This window comes from Nipponia nippon, unplaced genomic scaffold, assembly GCF_047370975.1.
Source record: "Nipponia nippon isolate SJK-2023a ecotype South Korea unplaced genomic scaffold, ASM4737097v1 scaffold_6, whole genome shotgun sequence".
Lineage (NCBI taxonomy): Eukaryota > Metazoa > Chordata > Aves > Pelecaniformes > Threskiornithidae > Nipponia > Nipponia nippon.
In genome coordinates, this window is record NW_028262380.1 from 75271544 (window position 1) to 75288800 (window position 17257).

Genomic DNA, 17257 nt, shown 5'->3' on the forward strand with positions numbered 1-17257 from the left:
GAAACTATGAACAGCTTCCCGTTTTACTAGGATCTCAACACATTTTCTATACTGTGATATGGCAGAAAACCCTGGTGACCTCTGCTCTGTGTTCAACAAAGTGAAGGGGCCTAACGTCTGCTTAAAACTCATTTTTTATGATAGAAGGGATATATGTTTGTTTTCTCATCTGCTTTTTGTATATTCACCCTCATAGGGGAGATAACCACAGAGAAGTCAGAAATCTGTCTCTTAGAGCTTATATTGCAGGGTAATTGTAGTTCGGCGTGCACTTTGCTTGACGATAGATGCTTTTCTCTGACAATTGAGCAGGGGCCTTTGGCAGAATGCTGAGATAGCTCCATAGGAGATGATTATTGGGAGCGGCTGCAGGCATGGGAGCTGATGTGACTGACCCCAGTGGCATATCCCACTAAGCACTGGGAACTGTTCAGAGACGACGGTGACCATCCTACAACAGGGAAAGCACCAGCTCAGAAGGTGAGCAATATTCAGGGTTGTATTTGGTGGGTCAGACTGGAAAGGTGGTAGAGTTCCCTTGGTGCTTGGGGTCACAAAGATACATAGTGGGTAGCAGTCTGTTAGACCTTGTGCTCAGGGCCAGCCCTCGGAAACACTCCAGAAATGAGCTGGTGGCCTGTGAGGTTTGGCCGAAGGTACAGAGACCTGTGAGCATTTATGTGTAAAGGGACCCCACTGAGGACTTGTCCTCGTCTGCTTGAATTGGACTGAAGGATTTGGATATCTCCCAGTCTGGGTTACAGAGGAGGGGAAAGGAGTCCTGTATCTGTTTTACCTCATAGTCCCTGGAAAATACATGGTTAAGTAAAAACCGTGGCCTTCTGTTCAAATTCAGCTATTTCAGTGCCCATGTCATCCTTTCTTTTATTGTCAGAATCAATGTGGGATGTGATGATTTAGGAAATGGCAGCAAATACTGTGGTTAAAATGTTTCTAGACTTCAGTATAGGCTCTGCAACGGATCATAAATGTCATGATCGCGTATCAAGTATTCTAAAATAGCAGATTATTTTAAGAAATAATATCAGATCATGTATTTGGAGATCAGCGCTCGCCTAGAAGAAAAAAAGCACACTTATGGCTGACCCTCCAAATTCTCATATATGAATGTCATATGAATAATGTTCTTTGCATGGATAATCTCAAGAATGACTCCTCCATTGTAATTCGCTGCCACGCAGTAATGCCAAAATTTATCGTTTAAACTGGGACTATTTTCACAGTGAAGCTGAGTTAGTCCCTAGCTCTGTATCGCTGCGTCTGGCTCCTGACATCTCTGCGCCTTGACATCCCCCAGAACTGGAGATCCCCAGGGACCCTGGGCAATACGCCTTCCCTGGGGGGTGCGAGGCCAGGGAGGAGGCAAGGCCCAGCAGGGTCACGCTGCCCCTCACAAGCTCCATCACCTCGGCACAGGTGGGCAGGGAGAGCTCACCTCAGCTGCAATAGGTGCTGTCACACACTGGTGGCATTGAGGGCAGCGCTCGTCACCTAGCGAGGCATGAGTGTTCATCACCCTGAGGTAATGGAGTATGTAACCCTCCCCTTCTACTTCTCCTTGGAAGTTTGACCTCAATTTTTTAGAAGTGGGGAGCATGTGGACAGGAAGACAAATGTGTACGGAAAGTCTGAACAGACTGGTAGCACTGCCCCTGTCTGCACCCGTGGTTCCTGTTAGTGGGAATTCTGCAAATCTAGTGAACGTGGCCGACAAAAACAAATTAAGGGAGAGGAGAATTTTGCCCACAGCTATGGAAGAAGAGAGTTACGTCTTGTTGTTTTAGCTCTGTGGGATGCCACAGTGGTACATACGGCATGTTAATGTTAGGGTGTTTTATTGTATCACTCTCTCATGCTGTGTTCATTTGTGGGGACAACATGACTTCCATAATATTTATTTTAGGGTCATTTTATTACTTTAATAATGCAGATTTAGATTGTAATTAAAGCCTGTATGATTTGATTTAATAGCTTGCAGCTTGGTTCAGCATATGTTTTGATATTATAAAACTGCTTCAATAGACAATGAATTCATTTGTCCCTTTTACTTATTAAAATGCATGTGTACTTCATCAGGTTTATGCTTTGTGAATTTTATGAGCGTGGAATTAAATAATAAAGTCATATACAGACACATGCCAAATTTGGGACTTGATTGATTATGACTGCCCTTGTGGAAGAAAGAACTGAGAAAACAAGTAATTGTAATTGTATTTGCTATTAGAATAATAACATTTTGCATATTTAACCACATCTTAGGAATTATTCCACTACCAAGTCATATGGCATTGTTAAAAAAGATTGCTGACCAGTATAACTTTATATGGTATTATGGATTTCATGTTTTTTTTCTTGATAGTCCTATAGATGTAGTTCTTCCCTTTAAAACTGCACCTTTCAATTAAATTTGGTTATTCCTGTTTTCATTGTTTTGTAAGGGGTATTCTCTGTCTTCTGGCATAATCCTTACTGTCCTTTAGCACACGTTATACAAAGGAACAGTTTTGATTCCCTTTCATTAATTTCCAGCGTTTTCTGACAATGAGCTTATGTTGTCCACATCATCTGCTGCAAAGATTATTTTCACGTCCAGTTCCTTTAAACTGTTTCTCTTGTAACAGGACCCAGACCCATGAGGTGTTGAACATTTCTGATGAGGAATCAGGTACCTTCAACATTATGTGACTGCAAAGTGTACTCCTAAGCAGCTGAAACAATATTTGGTGAGGATTTCATAGACCTTATTGTGACACCTAAATATCATACACCAAGACAAAGCCCCCTTAATCAATTTTGTTTTCCATCTATATATTACAGTGAAGAGAACTGGAAAAGCATTGAACTAATGGGTTTTTCAGTTCCTCTCCCCCGCTCCTCTCTATCCCTCTTTCCCATGTTGTGATTTTTTTTTTTGGTTGTTTTTTTGATTTTGGGTTTTTTATATTAGAGAAAGAATGAGGGAATCCTGTCTTGTTCCTATTTTGTTTTAGTAGTGATCACTCTAGCACACTCTTTTGTATCCCAACAGGAACAGCATCAGTGGTAGCCACCAACTACTTTTCGTGCTCTGGAACATCTTACATATCAAAATGTCTCGTGAGGTAATGAGGTAAGTACCATCATTTACAAAACTGAGAGTATAGATATTTAGAAGCTGTATCTGCTTAGTGCTTGAAAATCCTAGATCAAATTATCTTGAATTTTGGGATTGGTAAAATCGGAATCCAAGTTTGAGTGTTGTACAGTCAGTGCTTTTTATTTGTCACCTATGCTTCCCCATAAAATCCTCTTGTATATTACTAAGAAATGAAAAGACTTTCTATGGCATTTTCTTTTCATATCATGGTAGACAAATTGAGAAATTTTTAAATGCATTTGAACTGTGTAAAAAAAAAAAAAACAAACAACAAAAACAAAACCAAAAACAAGTAGGATTTACATACAATTTAAACCTTTAAATGTTTCACTGTGGTCTTCTGAGAATAATCAGGTTATCCCTGTACGTACACAGACATTTATTGTTCAAGTTATGCTCAAGAGCTTACGCTTAAATATACTGTCCTTGTTTGCCAACACGTGCATGTGCTGTTCTAACAAGAGGCACCAGCTCTGAAGCACCTTGAACAAGGTTTCAAGTCAATACGTTTAACGCTTTCCTGAGCAGGGCCTGAACTGTTACTGCTCAGAGATATTCAATGCTATTCATCTATAAAACTATTTAAATAGCTTAAGAGTTGGAGGGAAAAGTAAACCCCCCAAATCCAGAGGCTTGTGTGGTATAACCAATCAGAAAAAAATAGTGAGGAGGTGAAGTGTTTCATGGTTGGTGACCATGAATTTGGAGCCTGCCACAGAGGTGGGAGTGTCTTGAAGACAATGGGAGTCTTCATTGGAGGAACTTCCATGTTCCCTTGGAAGTGTGAGATTCAGTACTATGGTAAAAATTAAATATTCTCCTCCATTTACTTTTAAGATGGATTAGAAATAGGTTATGAAAAGCATTTCATGACATGGTTGCCTGTGATAAGAAGTGACTGGATTCAGCAGCCCCAGAGGCCTTTCCGATTTCTGTGTTTCTAAGGAGGAAATATGTTGCAGAGCCAACTATCCTGTCTCCTCATGCTGCTCTTCACTTTATTAGGTTTTATTTGGGAAAAAAAAAAAAAAGAAGTAAAAAGGAGCCTTCATTTGTTTGCCACTGGATTTGTTGAAGTCTGGGAAGATGGTGGGGTTAAATCGCTAATGGCCTTATAGGTCCTGCCCAGTGTGGACAGTAAATGACTGCTGTTGGGGCATTCAGTTTTGAGGAAGGGGCTTCTTTCTAAGACAGTCTTTTCCAAAATCTGAGTTGGAGCCTGGGCTTCTGGTTTGGGCACATCTCAGATCTAACTTTGTCACTTGCAGCGGTTTCACTACGTAGAGGTGTCATAGTGATATAACATAAACCTGTGGGGCTGGGTTTTAATTCCCCCCCACACCCCCTGAAGCAAGAGTGAGGAACCAGTTTGAGCCACTGGCTATCAGTCAGAATGGTTACTGTGCTAATGAAAATTTGGAACGCCATTGCAAACTGGAGTGCTTGGCAGAAGCAGGAATTTCTCTGTGCTGTTTATGAGGTGTATAAAAAGGTCAGTGTTACTTTATAGATTTTTAGCCTTAGCAGTATTTTCTTTTTTTATGATTTAGTTTTTCTTGTTTTCTAACAGCCATGATTTTTTGTTCTGGATATGGAATGTAGCTTTTTTGATTGGTTGGTGTGTTGTTGGAAAATACATTGTGTTTCTAAATTCCAGACACATATTGACTGTATTATTAAGAAAACATTGCTCCTGGAATAATAAATGGTGAGGTTATTTTAAGCAGTTTTCTTACATTTTCTAAATCTGCAGAAGAAAGAATCAGAACAATAAAAGAATGATCAAGGCTGCGTTTCTTTTGTTTTAACAGGGAGGTCATCAGTTGGCCTATTGGCAAAACTCCGTTCATTGTAATGGACCTACATGAATTTCCGGAAGTTGCAGATTTGGACACTAACTTCTTAAATGTTTCAGAATCCTTGACTTCTCATCTGGCACTGCCAACATTACCAATTACAGGATCATTTTTGTGATGTTAATTTGTCCCTCTATAAATAAAGGGAAGAAAATGATTTTTTTAGGCCACTGAAGAATGGCATTGGCCAGCATGAGCCAGCATAAGATAGTGAGGTAAGACTTTGGATGTGCTAGAAATACACCGAGCTCTCTATCAAATATAGGTAGTTTTTTCCTCTGAGGATGTTTTAAGTGCAGTGTTCAGTTGGGAAGGGGGTGATGTCTCCCATTTGAAAAAACTGAAGTCTTAGAGTTTGGGCTCATATTTTTTCTTTATCCCCTTAGTGGTTATTTAGAAGGGAGGTAATTATTCCTGAGGTGCCATTTTGCCCCACCAGGTGCTTAGATTTTGAAAGGCATTGATACATTCTGAAACGCAGAGCCATGTATATGCTGTCAAGTATAGACAAAGAGCTCCAAAGTGTTGGTGGTTTCATAAGATTGCATTCTTTTCTGTTCTAATTCCCCCAAAGAAATCTACCTACTCTCCTTTTCCTAGCAACATTTTTTTCTAGGTGCAGAACTCAATGTTAAGGAGTACAATTAAAACCCATTGATTTAAACTACATCTTATTATTTTAGTAGTCGAGTGACTGTGCTCCCCCTGTGTGGCCTACACTACATAGGTATAACATGGTAATAGCAGCTGTGAAAACAGCTTGCCTTCTCTATGTTTAGATACCTATCTGTGGCTAGGGAGCAACAGAGGAAGTCAAAACTCCAAGAATATAATGAGGGTAGAGAATGTACAGTCGGCGCATTTCTTCCAAATCTTGCTAAGTAAAGCAGTTTGAAGACTTGTCCTTTTGTTCTGCCAAGTTTACCAATCTGAACTTTGTCAGACAGATTACGTGCACTTAATCTCATTCTTTCAAAGACAGGCCCCTCCAGTGCTGTGAGACTGTGGCTCAGGACTTAAATCTTCCTCCCAGAGAAGTTGGTGCCATTTAGCCCATACAAAGGCCTAGGCAGCAGGGTTAAATACGAAGAACACTACTAGTTCCTCAAGAAATATATTGAGTTCTAATGTCTGTCTGTGAATTAGGTCCTGAACGTGCAGTAAGTACAGAAAACAGTTTTCAGACTTAAATTAGGAGATAGGCTAAAGTTATATACCTGATTTAGTAGATGATAGGGGATTTGGTAGAAGGCGATCAAGTTAATCAAGATTTGAAAAAAAATGCAGTGTAGATTCTCTTTACAGTGATAATGTACCCTGTCCAGATCAACTGTTTCTGGAAAAAGGCTTGCTTTTTTTGTTTGTTTGGTTTTTTTTGTTTTTTCCAAATGATATATTTTGGCTTCTTGAGACAAGTGATCAGTCTGGAAAAACTACAAATCTGAGCACAACTTTGACAACCAAGCATACGGATGTATTTGAAAGGGCGTCCCGTATATCTTCCAAGATTTTGCTGACTTTGGTAAATCAGGTATTGGAGAAATGCCTTGAAAATCATCCTCTGGTCTTGAGACTAAGAACTGTGTGGCACTGGCATCCTGATGGGATTTCAGTCGTCTCATGTGGATGCTAAATAAGGTGTCAGCAGAGTATGCAGCCTCCCCTTTAGAGAGGAGCTGTTGTCAGTACCTGCCTGGAGACGAATGAACAGATCATCCGGACATTTCGGCATCTGTCATCCCCTGGGACTCTTACGGCATGTTTGCATTTACTGTTCTAGCCATTTGAAAGTAGCTACTGCTGTTCTCTAGTTCACAGCCTATTTATTGCTAGGGGAAGTTATGTATTCTCTTTTCATTTAATTTAATGTGTTTACTTTATGGAATTAGAAGCAGTAGCAAGGCCTATAAAACAAGGAAAAGCTTAGATAAACACCGCAGCAGGCTGGTGAACTAACTGTTTTAGGGACCCAGTTTTCTTCCATAAATTGTAAGTAGCTACTCAAACTATGGAATTTTGGTATGATCTATATTATTTTCTCTCTCTAGCTGCAGATGCCCTTCAAATCACTATTGCCTTTGCAGTTAGACCTGTCACCTGTGCAGTTGGACTGGATGATCGTTGTAAGTCCCTTCCAACTGAACTATTCTATTCTGTCTTACATCCCAGGTGGTGGCATTCCTTCTCTTGACTCTGACATTTTTGCCCTCAGGTTATGGGCTCGATTGTCAGTCACTTTAGTCTTTCCATCATCATCATCATCTTACTATAATAATGTCTTGAAACCCTAATTGGGATAAAACCCTACTGTGGTAAAGAGAAAAATAGAGGAGGAGCCAGTGATCAATAACTGGAGCAGGCAATATAAATGGGAAATTAACTGGATTGCACAGGTCAGAAGACAACCTGTATGGAATTACAATTCTTCCCGTCCCATCTACTGATGTGTTCATTGGTGCTACCCATTCGCCTTACCTTCTTCTACCTTGCTACTCTGTTAATGTTGTGTTTCTTCAATAGTTAAAGTAGTTTTGTAACTTCCCTGTATTTTAAGAATTTCCATTTACTAAACAGCTTCTTTGTCACTCTGTTACCTTTTAATATAATTCCAAATTCTCATTTCAAGTTTATAGTCTGGTAATTATTATTTGAAAGATTTTTCAGGCACTGTAATCTTTTGGCTTTGTTTTTTAAAAAAAAAAAAAAAAAAAATGAAAAGCCTTTGCTCCAACAAATAGACCTGTTGAGAGAAATATCTTCTGGCTATGTCAGCCAGAGAATGAATAACCAAAAGCTTTTCTGTGTTACCTTGCTGATGAGTTAAAACAAAGCATTTTCAAACCATAGGGATGGATTCTTACCAGGCCACTCTCACTGTATTTTTTCATGCTGCTTCACTGATTTTTAGAGTCTAGGTACTACTTTTCAATAGCTAGGTATTTCCCATGACCTTATCACCATAAGATGATATGGATGTACTTTAAAGGTGGCTACCTGATATCTTGAGAACATCGTGAGGTAAATAATCTGATGGTATTTGCTTCATAGAGTAAAAATCAGAGCAGCACAGTGTCTTGGAGAACACTGGCTAAGTAACTGCAGCATGACCTCAACATTTAACTAGTAGTCTGAACTGGTACTTGGAGGGGTAACACAACACAGAAAGGATCATCTCAGCCTAAAATGGAAGGGTGTCTGGATTATTCTAGAAAAGATGCAAGGGGCTGAACCAATTATTTTGTCAGTGGATCTTGAAAATCAGTCTGTTTAGGGGTATGGATTGCCTCTAAATGGAGTTGTTAGCTGCATAAATTGTGAAATTTTTTTGTCCATATAGAAGAAAAGGCTGCTTCAGTAGTTTTGAACACACAGATCTGCAAAGGTTTGCAAGATTTACATTCTTTTTCATGTCTTCAGCTTTCCCCTGATGTCTACCTTATTCTTGTCCTTGTATGCTACCATGAAAACTGCTATGTTAGCACAGAGCATAACATATATATAGCACATAACACACACTTTCAGCAGATGAAGCAATCAGCAACATCTTTACTCCCTGCAACCGTGCTAGCCAAGGCTCCGTTTGGCTCGTTATATCCAAGTCGGTATTCCCTCATCCCCTTGGTATTCATGTTTTAAAAACACAGAAGCTGATTTTAGAAACACTAAAGCCAATGAGAAATGCAAGAGTGCCGCACCTCTGGGAATCCGGCCCACATCCCTTTTGTTTTGAGTGTAGGATGGATCCTAAATGAGAAACCTTTGTATTTTGGAAACTAAGAAGGAGCTGAAGTAAATTTCTTCATACTTGGCAAAAACAGAATTACTCTTGATGGAGACCAAGCGTGGAAAGTTCTAGTCTGAGAGGATTATTTTTGTCAAAGTTATGACAAGTCTGAACATAAAGTTTTGCATAGAAATCCCTCTCATTTTACTATCTACAGTGACAGTAGAATACATTTATGTAAAAAATAAAATATGAGAAGTTAGATTTATATTCACCAAACAATTACTAGTAAGCAAAAAAACAAAACCAGATCAGCATAATGATGTTTTTGCCAAGCGTAACAATTTTGGTTTGGCCCAAATACACAGATACAGATTTGGACTTTCTGTCACAAGTTGCCAAACATTTGTTTTCATTTAGATCTGTGTATTTGTGCGTGTGCATATTGACAAAGGGGATTTGTCTCCAAGAAGAACAGAGGTATGATCCAAATCCCAACACATAATCCTTCCATTGACTTCACTGGGAGTTGGATCAGCACCTTAGTGCGAATGTTCAAAGGAGAGTGTCCAGAGTTAAACTATCAGTTCTTCATCCAAATCTCATTGAAATCAATTAAATCTTTCCATTAACTTCAATCACTCTTGGATCTAGCTTTAAAACACAAATTTTGTGTAATGGGACATGTGGAGGCTATTCTATTAAGTGTATTTTGAACAGACAAGGGCACGAGAATTTAAGGACAGAGGGCTGAAAGCCAATATTAACTGAATACAAACTATTAGAGGTTAGAAAAATGCAAAATTAGTTACTTTTAAAAGGGGCATGATTGTTGAAATAAATCAGAAGTCTTCATTCTCTGTAGACCATTTTTAGGGTTTAAAGGGGATTGAACTGTGGCTGCCTCTTTGTTGGTTCTGGTTCAGAAAAGCAGCCCCATTCAGACAGCAGTTAAGCAATGCAACTTAAGTGTATGCGTAACTCCTTTCTTAAGGAGAGGTGGAATTAAACACATGCTTTAGTGATTTCCTGACCTGGGGCTTTTATTTTCCTTCTGTGAATATTAGTGAAAGTACCTTTTTGTTCATAAGAACACTCATGAAAAGCACATTTAGAGCCCCTGGCTCAGATTTGCTTAATCTAATCAAGGAAGAGAAAGTCACATGATGTATATTAGGTAACTAGTTACACAATTTGTGGGTGACCATTAAATCATTTCAGATAATAAAAACTGTAGTAACTTTCAGTGTGCTCTCAGATAATTCATAAACGTAATAGAGAGCTCTCCCCTAGTTTTGGATGTTCTCTCAGTGAGGAGCACTGCAGATAGGGAATATTTTTTGCTAGGTAATAGAAACACCTGAAAAAAACTTCAGATGGCCTGTTTTCTCATAAGGCAAAACAAAAACATAATTTCCTCCAAATGTGGAAAGAGCTTCCATTGTCTGCATTGCTCAGAGTTTTCCTGATTGAAAAGAAATACATCCACACTAAACAGACTTGCAAAAAGTTGTGCTTAAAATACACCTGTGGAAATTACAAAAGAACTAACAACTCTCTCAGATACCTGCAGGTACCTTTCAAACAATATTACCAATTTTATTTATGCAAGCTCAGATGAATACGGCATTTGTGTGAAAAAAGTACATATTTGTGAAACGCCTTTGAGAACACATGGGAAAGCATTTTTTATGTTTTATATGTATATGTACATATTCCATATGTTTTACTTAGACAAACTTTTAAGCAAAGACTTCTGGGTCAAATGACCTCATCTATTGTTTGTAAACTAAGCTATCTAATCTGGCCCAGAGTCTTTTTATCATATGGTGTAAGTCAAATAAACTCATGTGTTGCTCAGGCTTACAATTACAGGGAGTTTTCAACTCAACAGTTAAACATGAGCTCTGGTCAGGACAGGGCCATAATGGAGCAGAGACACTACAGAAGAGCACTTTGGGCCCCAGAACTCAGCGCCATGAGATTACTCATTTTTCATTCTTCTAAAGGAAGTTCTTAGCTCAGTTTATTTCAACTGGCTATAGCTCATGCCAACCTGGCATCCAGAATCCATAAATGGCATGAAAAAGGGGTAACTCCAGGCCCAAGCATCTCTGTGCGTCTGCCACAGAAGAGTTCTCTATATTATTGCAGAAAAATACTCTGTAGGATGAAGCAGCTGTGTCTTGTCCCACATATCTCTCCAGGGCAATGCTCACATCCCTGCTGCCAGCACCTTTGTACCACTGCAGAATGGTGTGAGGGGGAAACTCCTCCTTAGCAGTCTCTGTCCTATCAGCTCTGGTCTCACATTTGCTAGGAAGCTTCGTCCAGCCAAGCAGGGGAGTTAATGCAAAAGCTGATGTTATGGCAGTAGGTAGAATAGACTGAGGACAGAAAGAGGTATAAAGATACCGATTTCCTTTTTTCTTTTGCCTTCCACCTAGAATCCTGCCTGTGAAATATCTGACCTGCTTCAGCCTCCTCCTACCCGCATGTGAGCAGAGAGAAATACCTTCTTTATTCCCTGTTCAACAGGAATCAGTTCATCCGGTGTTTTGGAAAGAGGATCTTGTAGTTTGCTTGAAGCAGAGGGTAAGGTACCTCTTCTTACTGCAAGGCAGTCTTGAGTGCACTTGACTACTTCTACTGACTCCAGCAGTGGGATGGTAACTACTGGGACCAGCTGTGGTTACTGAATCAGGTATGTTTTTTGAAGAGCCTGGCTAGGTGCGAAGCCCATGGTACACAGTATCTATTGAAGAGCATTCTGTAGTTTTTCTTCTACTCAGTACAGTATTTTTTTTTTCCTAAGGTCTGCAATTTCATGTTAGTCTGTCGCGCTACAGGGGATATTCAGTCGGTATTTCTCTGAAGTTCTGTCTCAGTTCAGAGAGACTAATCTCCAGTTAATCCCTGTTGAGGGTGAGGTGTTCTTTGAAGACTTACAGCCAGCCACTAGAAAATAGCAGGCATTGGGACACAGTTGACTTCAGGTTCCTGATCCTGGACCATTCTTTTCAACTGCTCAGAAACCAGACAGTTACGTCCTTGCCTGTTGGGGAACAGAACTGCATATGGAGGCCACACGTTTTACTTTACATTCCTCTTTGGACATTTTAACGTGTACCCTCTTAAACAATGTCATTGGGTTTGATACCAGAGTCTATAAGGAGTCTGGAATGAGACACAGCTATGTTTGGCCCTTTACCAAAAAGGTTGGGTACTGCTGCTCTATAAAATGCATAAAAATTACTTGCATGCAAGACTGGCTAGACTCCCTCAGCAGCTAAGAAGATTGCAAATCTCAACATGTTGTAGGTACTGTGTGCGTTTCTTTGATCTTCTGCAACATGCGTCTCCCTCTGAATGGAGTATGAGGGAGAGACCATGCACTGTTACAGCATGCTGACATCCTAGTTGATGTAGGAAGAGACAACGATGTTGAACATGGGCAGACTAGCTAGGAAATTGTAGTGAACTGAGCCCAGTGGAGAGAAATTTCATCTACGTTAATTCTTGAAGGATTAAGATACAATCCTGTTGCTTTAAAGTGCAAGAGAGGCAGATCATGATTTGAGACTGGAGACAGGAAGAAATGTGGTGTGTTGTGGTATACCTTCACTGAAGTGCCTCAATCTGACCCTAAAAAAAGCAGGGCTGTATTATCCAGTGGATAGAACAAGGACCAGGTTGAGCTATCTCCTGCCAGCCTTGCAAATTAAAGCAGATTCCATCCAAAAATATTCATCAGGGGCAGAAATAAAAGCTATTCCTGAGAAACACTGTTTTATGGCCAGAATTATGTGCCTTTTTAGCTAAAGACACAGTCTTTTAGAATTACAGTGACTGAGCAAATGTCATCTACAGTAGAGTGCATTATCATCTCCATTTCAATAGACAGAGGATGACTAATCATTTGTTCTCCCTCTTCAATTTGAAAGTTTGCTTTTGAAGCAGTTTGGGTTTGATGCTAGGTTTTGCTGATGTCTTAGAGTTCAGTGAAACAGCATTTAGCTTGTTTCTCTGTACATCATAGCATAACTTCAGTATAATGTAACAACAATGTCATGATACAGATGTCTGAAAGATACTAAAATACATGACACCTTGTGTGTTTGATTTAGCAGGCCATGATGCCACTGATGCAGGCATGGATTTGATTTCTCTGTGACCAGTTTAGCCCTCTGTAATCTAAGGGCAAGGTATCAAAAACGGGCACGGAGATAAGGAATGCAAATACTTAGGCACAAGCATCTCTGAGGGACAAATCACAAAGCGTGTGTAGTTGATTGCTTATTCGTACCAGCTCTAGACCTCACCTAGTGTATGCCCATTCTAGTTTGTAAATTTTAAAGTGCATAAATAGGTTATTTGCTTTCAGGCATAACCTGCCTTCATGTGCTCTGTTATTTATTTTGCAACAGTAAGTGGGTATTTTGTGCCCCCATCTGTGCAACAGTCTCTAAAACTTATCTCCATTTATTTTCTGTTTCTAATTGTAGTCATTAAGATCATGGGGTTTTTTTGTTCTCTCCTTTTGCTGGTTTCAGTGTGTTAAGTGTGGAATACTCTGTGCAGAGGAAAATTCTTTTCCTTGAAGCATGAAGTGAGCACTACAAATGACCTCTGTCATTTACATGCTTATGAAATAAAACAAAGGAAAAGCATGCTTTTCCTTCGTTTAGTGGAGGAAGCTGCAGTTTTGACTCCCATCTTCAGTCTACTGGAGAATTACTCTTCTTGGGAAATGCACCATTGTTTGTAATTTATGCTTCCAATTCCCATTAGTGACTGGCTATATGTGTGAGGGATTCCTTTTCTTTAGTAAAAATACAGAAGGGTTTATATAATTATTTTAATTATGTACTTGGCCTTGGATTTAAGGAAAACAGAAGAAAAAAGAAAACCTTTGAAAAATGCTGTAATTCCAGCTCTATTTATTACTCTGTTTATCAACATATTGCAAGAAGGAAAAAGTAAACATCAGGAGCTGAAAGTGGGGAGAGATCAGAGGCCCAGATCCTTGCAGGTATCTGACAGGTAAATCTCATGGATTTCGTTAAGAGCCTGGCTTATCCTTATTTAAACAAGAAAGCTGAAGACATGGATGAAAGTTATGCAATTCATTTGACATTCTTTTGTATTGTTTTTTAATTTCTCTGTGTTCCATGGGGTCTAGGATTGGTGTTTTCAGTGGGAAATGCTACAAGTATGTCCATGCAGATTTAAACTTTTAGTGCTTATCCCTTATGAACATATCTACTTCAAATATGTGGATTTTTTTTCCTACTCATTGTATGTGATGGCACTAATTTGAAATCTAAGATTCCACCAGCTCCCTAAGATCTGAATACGGTTAATGGAAACCACTCCCTTACAGAAGGTCAACAAATAAAATCTGTGAGTTTTAATGAAGAAAGGTGTTAATATTCAATAACAGAAAAAAATAATTTTTGCTTTAAGAAGCAAATACCATAAAAGAGAGTTAATGAAACAGAAAATGCAGAATACAATGAGCACGATTCACAAGCTTTCTTGAAATCATAAGTCCTCATGCAGCCACTGCAGATATACATACATGGAACCAGTTATTGAGATTGACAGAAATAGCTGATGTGGATGTGGTGATGAAAGCAATAGAGATCAACAGCAAGTCACGATCCCATTATGGAAGTAACGTATTCTGCAAAATATTCAAGCACATCTGTCACCTTTAAGAATGAAGGCTAATTTAAGTCATTAGGCAGAAGCTAGCATCCTTGATAATGGCAGCACCACTTTGCTTCCCAGGATAATTATTAAACTGACCAAAGCGTTTATTGCATTTGATGGTCTGCTGAAGATATAAACATACAAGGGTTTCTGCAAATCATCAGTGAAGCGCTATCCAGCTTCTGCAGTACTCAGCCACCAACACTGCCAGGAGCGCTCATATCAAATTATTTACGATAATCGTGAAAACACCGCCACCAGAGACCACACAGATGACTCTCCCTGCAACACATGACTTTAGTGTGGTGCTTCCACAAAGCTTAACTCAATGCAGTTCTGTGAACAGCGTTTTGCATTCTTGTAGGTTTTTCTTCTTGCTTCTACATCTTGTCAGCTTTCCATAGCATTTTCCATAATGGACTTTTGTCTTTACAGTTATTAGCTTTGAATGTTATAAATTGCTAAGATGTGCTTGTTCTCCTCTTCTCTGAGGACTTACGGAGGCAGCTGGTCATTCCTGGAGGTGTTGCACATGACTTCTGTGTATTGCCATGTTGTCTATCAAACACATTTTGGTGGGTTGGGAATATGCAGCTCACAGTGAGGGCTACGTGCATTTTCCTCGAACATACTAATTGTGCTTAATAGTGTGTGGAGGACAGATATGCAAACAGCAAAGCTACTCTGTGACTAAGAAGTGCACTGAGAAAGTCCAGCTTGCTTCCTTAGGTTGCTCTGCAATGTGAGATCATTGGCAATGAGGTAATTTTGGAGAAATCACTGGTTATAGTGGTTAACAGACGAAGCTTTGCCTTCAGAAACCAAACACCTGCTTTCTGAGGACAGGAGAACAAAGGAGGGGGGAAAAGCTACGTTTTTAAAACTGTCTCAGTTATTCCTAACCTTATTACGAAGGTCTGTTCAATACAGCTCTGCTTACAGAAAGAATCATGGCATGTGTTAAAGATGGCCATGAGGAACTGAGGATGCTGGCAAGCCAGGTGCTGATTCCTGAGCAACATTGTCTACAGTGACAGGTAAAAGTGCAATTTTATTTTATTGTGAAATACCACAACGTAGACAGAAAGTTTAAGAAAAGCAACTCTCCCTGACCATGAGGACATGGATCTTGACCCCTTTTTTAACTCAGTGCTCTTTGACCCTGGTTTAGTTTTATGAGATTTTTTTTCTCAGAAGGTGAAAACTCTGTGAAGAAGAAATAACGCAAACCATTAGGACTTTTCCTAGCAGGGGGAAAAATGTGTATGATGGCATGTCTTGCATTGTGGTCTGTTACTGATGGTTTCATTGGAAGTTTTTATTGGAAAAGCAATGTAGGGGAAATAAAAGCTCCAGCAAACAGCTTGCCTAATACTTCAACTGTAAAGCATAAAGAGAACAAGTCTCTGACCAGTAAAAATATTTCTGAACTCTCACAAGGTGTGTTTTGTTTGTAATCTTAGGGTCTAGAAAGATCAAATCATCAAGTCTGGTACTTAACACCCCCCCACCCCAAAAAAATAGACTTTTAGTCTAGGATGGATTTTTTATGAGCAGTTTATAATCCATATCAAAATAAGAATTTATAAAGGAAGTGCTGACACCAGTTTAGAACAGGATCCAATAAAAACGTTGTATGACTTCTGGAGTGCAGAAACCTGCATAAGGTCACAACCCTCGTCCTCACCCCCCCGCTACCAAAAAAATTTGTCTTAGTGGGATGTACGTGGATTTTTGTGGTGCCAAAGCCAAACAAAAGAGGGAATAATTGAATTTGGCCTCTAATGACAGCAATGCAAATGTGTCCCTCTGTGTGGTTTACATCCTGTGCTTGTATAATAAGTGACATGATACTACATTCTGGAGAGTAAGAAACAGTTTTCTGACACAGAAGGTTAGGGAGAGAAATAAGATTTTATGAGTTAGGTTTGAGTGAGTGACAGATGGGGGGAGAAAAACTGATTTATTTAATGTTATCTGCACTTAAAAAAACATGGAAATTGGGATGTGTCTCCTTGCTGATTTTTCAAGCAAACGCAATCTGTAGCGATGGTGCTATGTGGCAGGAAATTATCTGAAATAATGAACTGGTCAAGTACACTAAAACTGATACTCTTCTCATCAGTATCCAAAATATGAAACGTGCCAAAAAATTCTAATTGAGGTATACTCTGTCCAAATTATTTTACTACTTGCCAAGAAGGGCTTTGAAATATTTGGCAGAGTCTTCTACCAGGAGAAAGTGAAACAAAAGAGAATGAAGTGGAACACAATAAAGAAATACCCCCGCCCCCTTGAAAAACAGCAGGTTTGGGGGGGTTAGTCATTTCATGAAGAGCTGATAACTCTATAACTCATACTACATAACTAATCAGAAATAATTTATCAGAGGTAAACAAAATGAACTCGGCTAAAAAGCCTTCCAAACGTAAAGGTGTTTCTTGTTAGAACAGCTGCTTGAATACTGTGGTATTCACAAGGTGTGTTGATACTAAACATCAAATAAAGTATCTTTCCATTCATTTACCTTGGTGCACAGCTATGATCCATAAAATAATGTACAGAAATGTCACTGACCAAGCCAATTCTAAATTAAGCTATCATGAATATCTCTAAAGTAGAGTTTTAAAATAGTTCTACAAACTTGCTTCCTAGCCCTATGTAACAAGGACCGTAGTCCTTGTCTCATTGTAAGAACAGTGAGTTAAATTGATTTTTCATCTGGGACTAGCTCACAAATAAGTAAAATCCAATTGTTTTTTCAATTTCCTTTTTTTTTTTGTGCACATACAAGCAAAGTACAAA

The 17257-nt window shown here is 39.2% G+C and overlaps 1 long non-coding RNA gene across 1 annotated transcript; it reads left to right on the plus strand.

Annotated features, from left to right (window-relative positions):
• The first annotated feature begins 2670 nt into the window (after positions 1–2670).
• LOC148051576 (uncharacterized) lies at positions 2671–5204 on the plus strand. The gene is made up of 3 exons (XR_015699576.1): positions 2671–2744; positions 3050–3130; positions 4969–5204. It is a non-coding gene; the product is annotated as an uncharacterized LOC148051576 (long non-coding RNA).
• The last annotated feature ends 12053 nt before the right edge of the window (positions 5205–17257 follow it).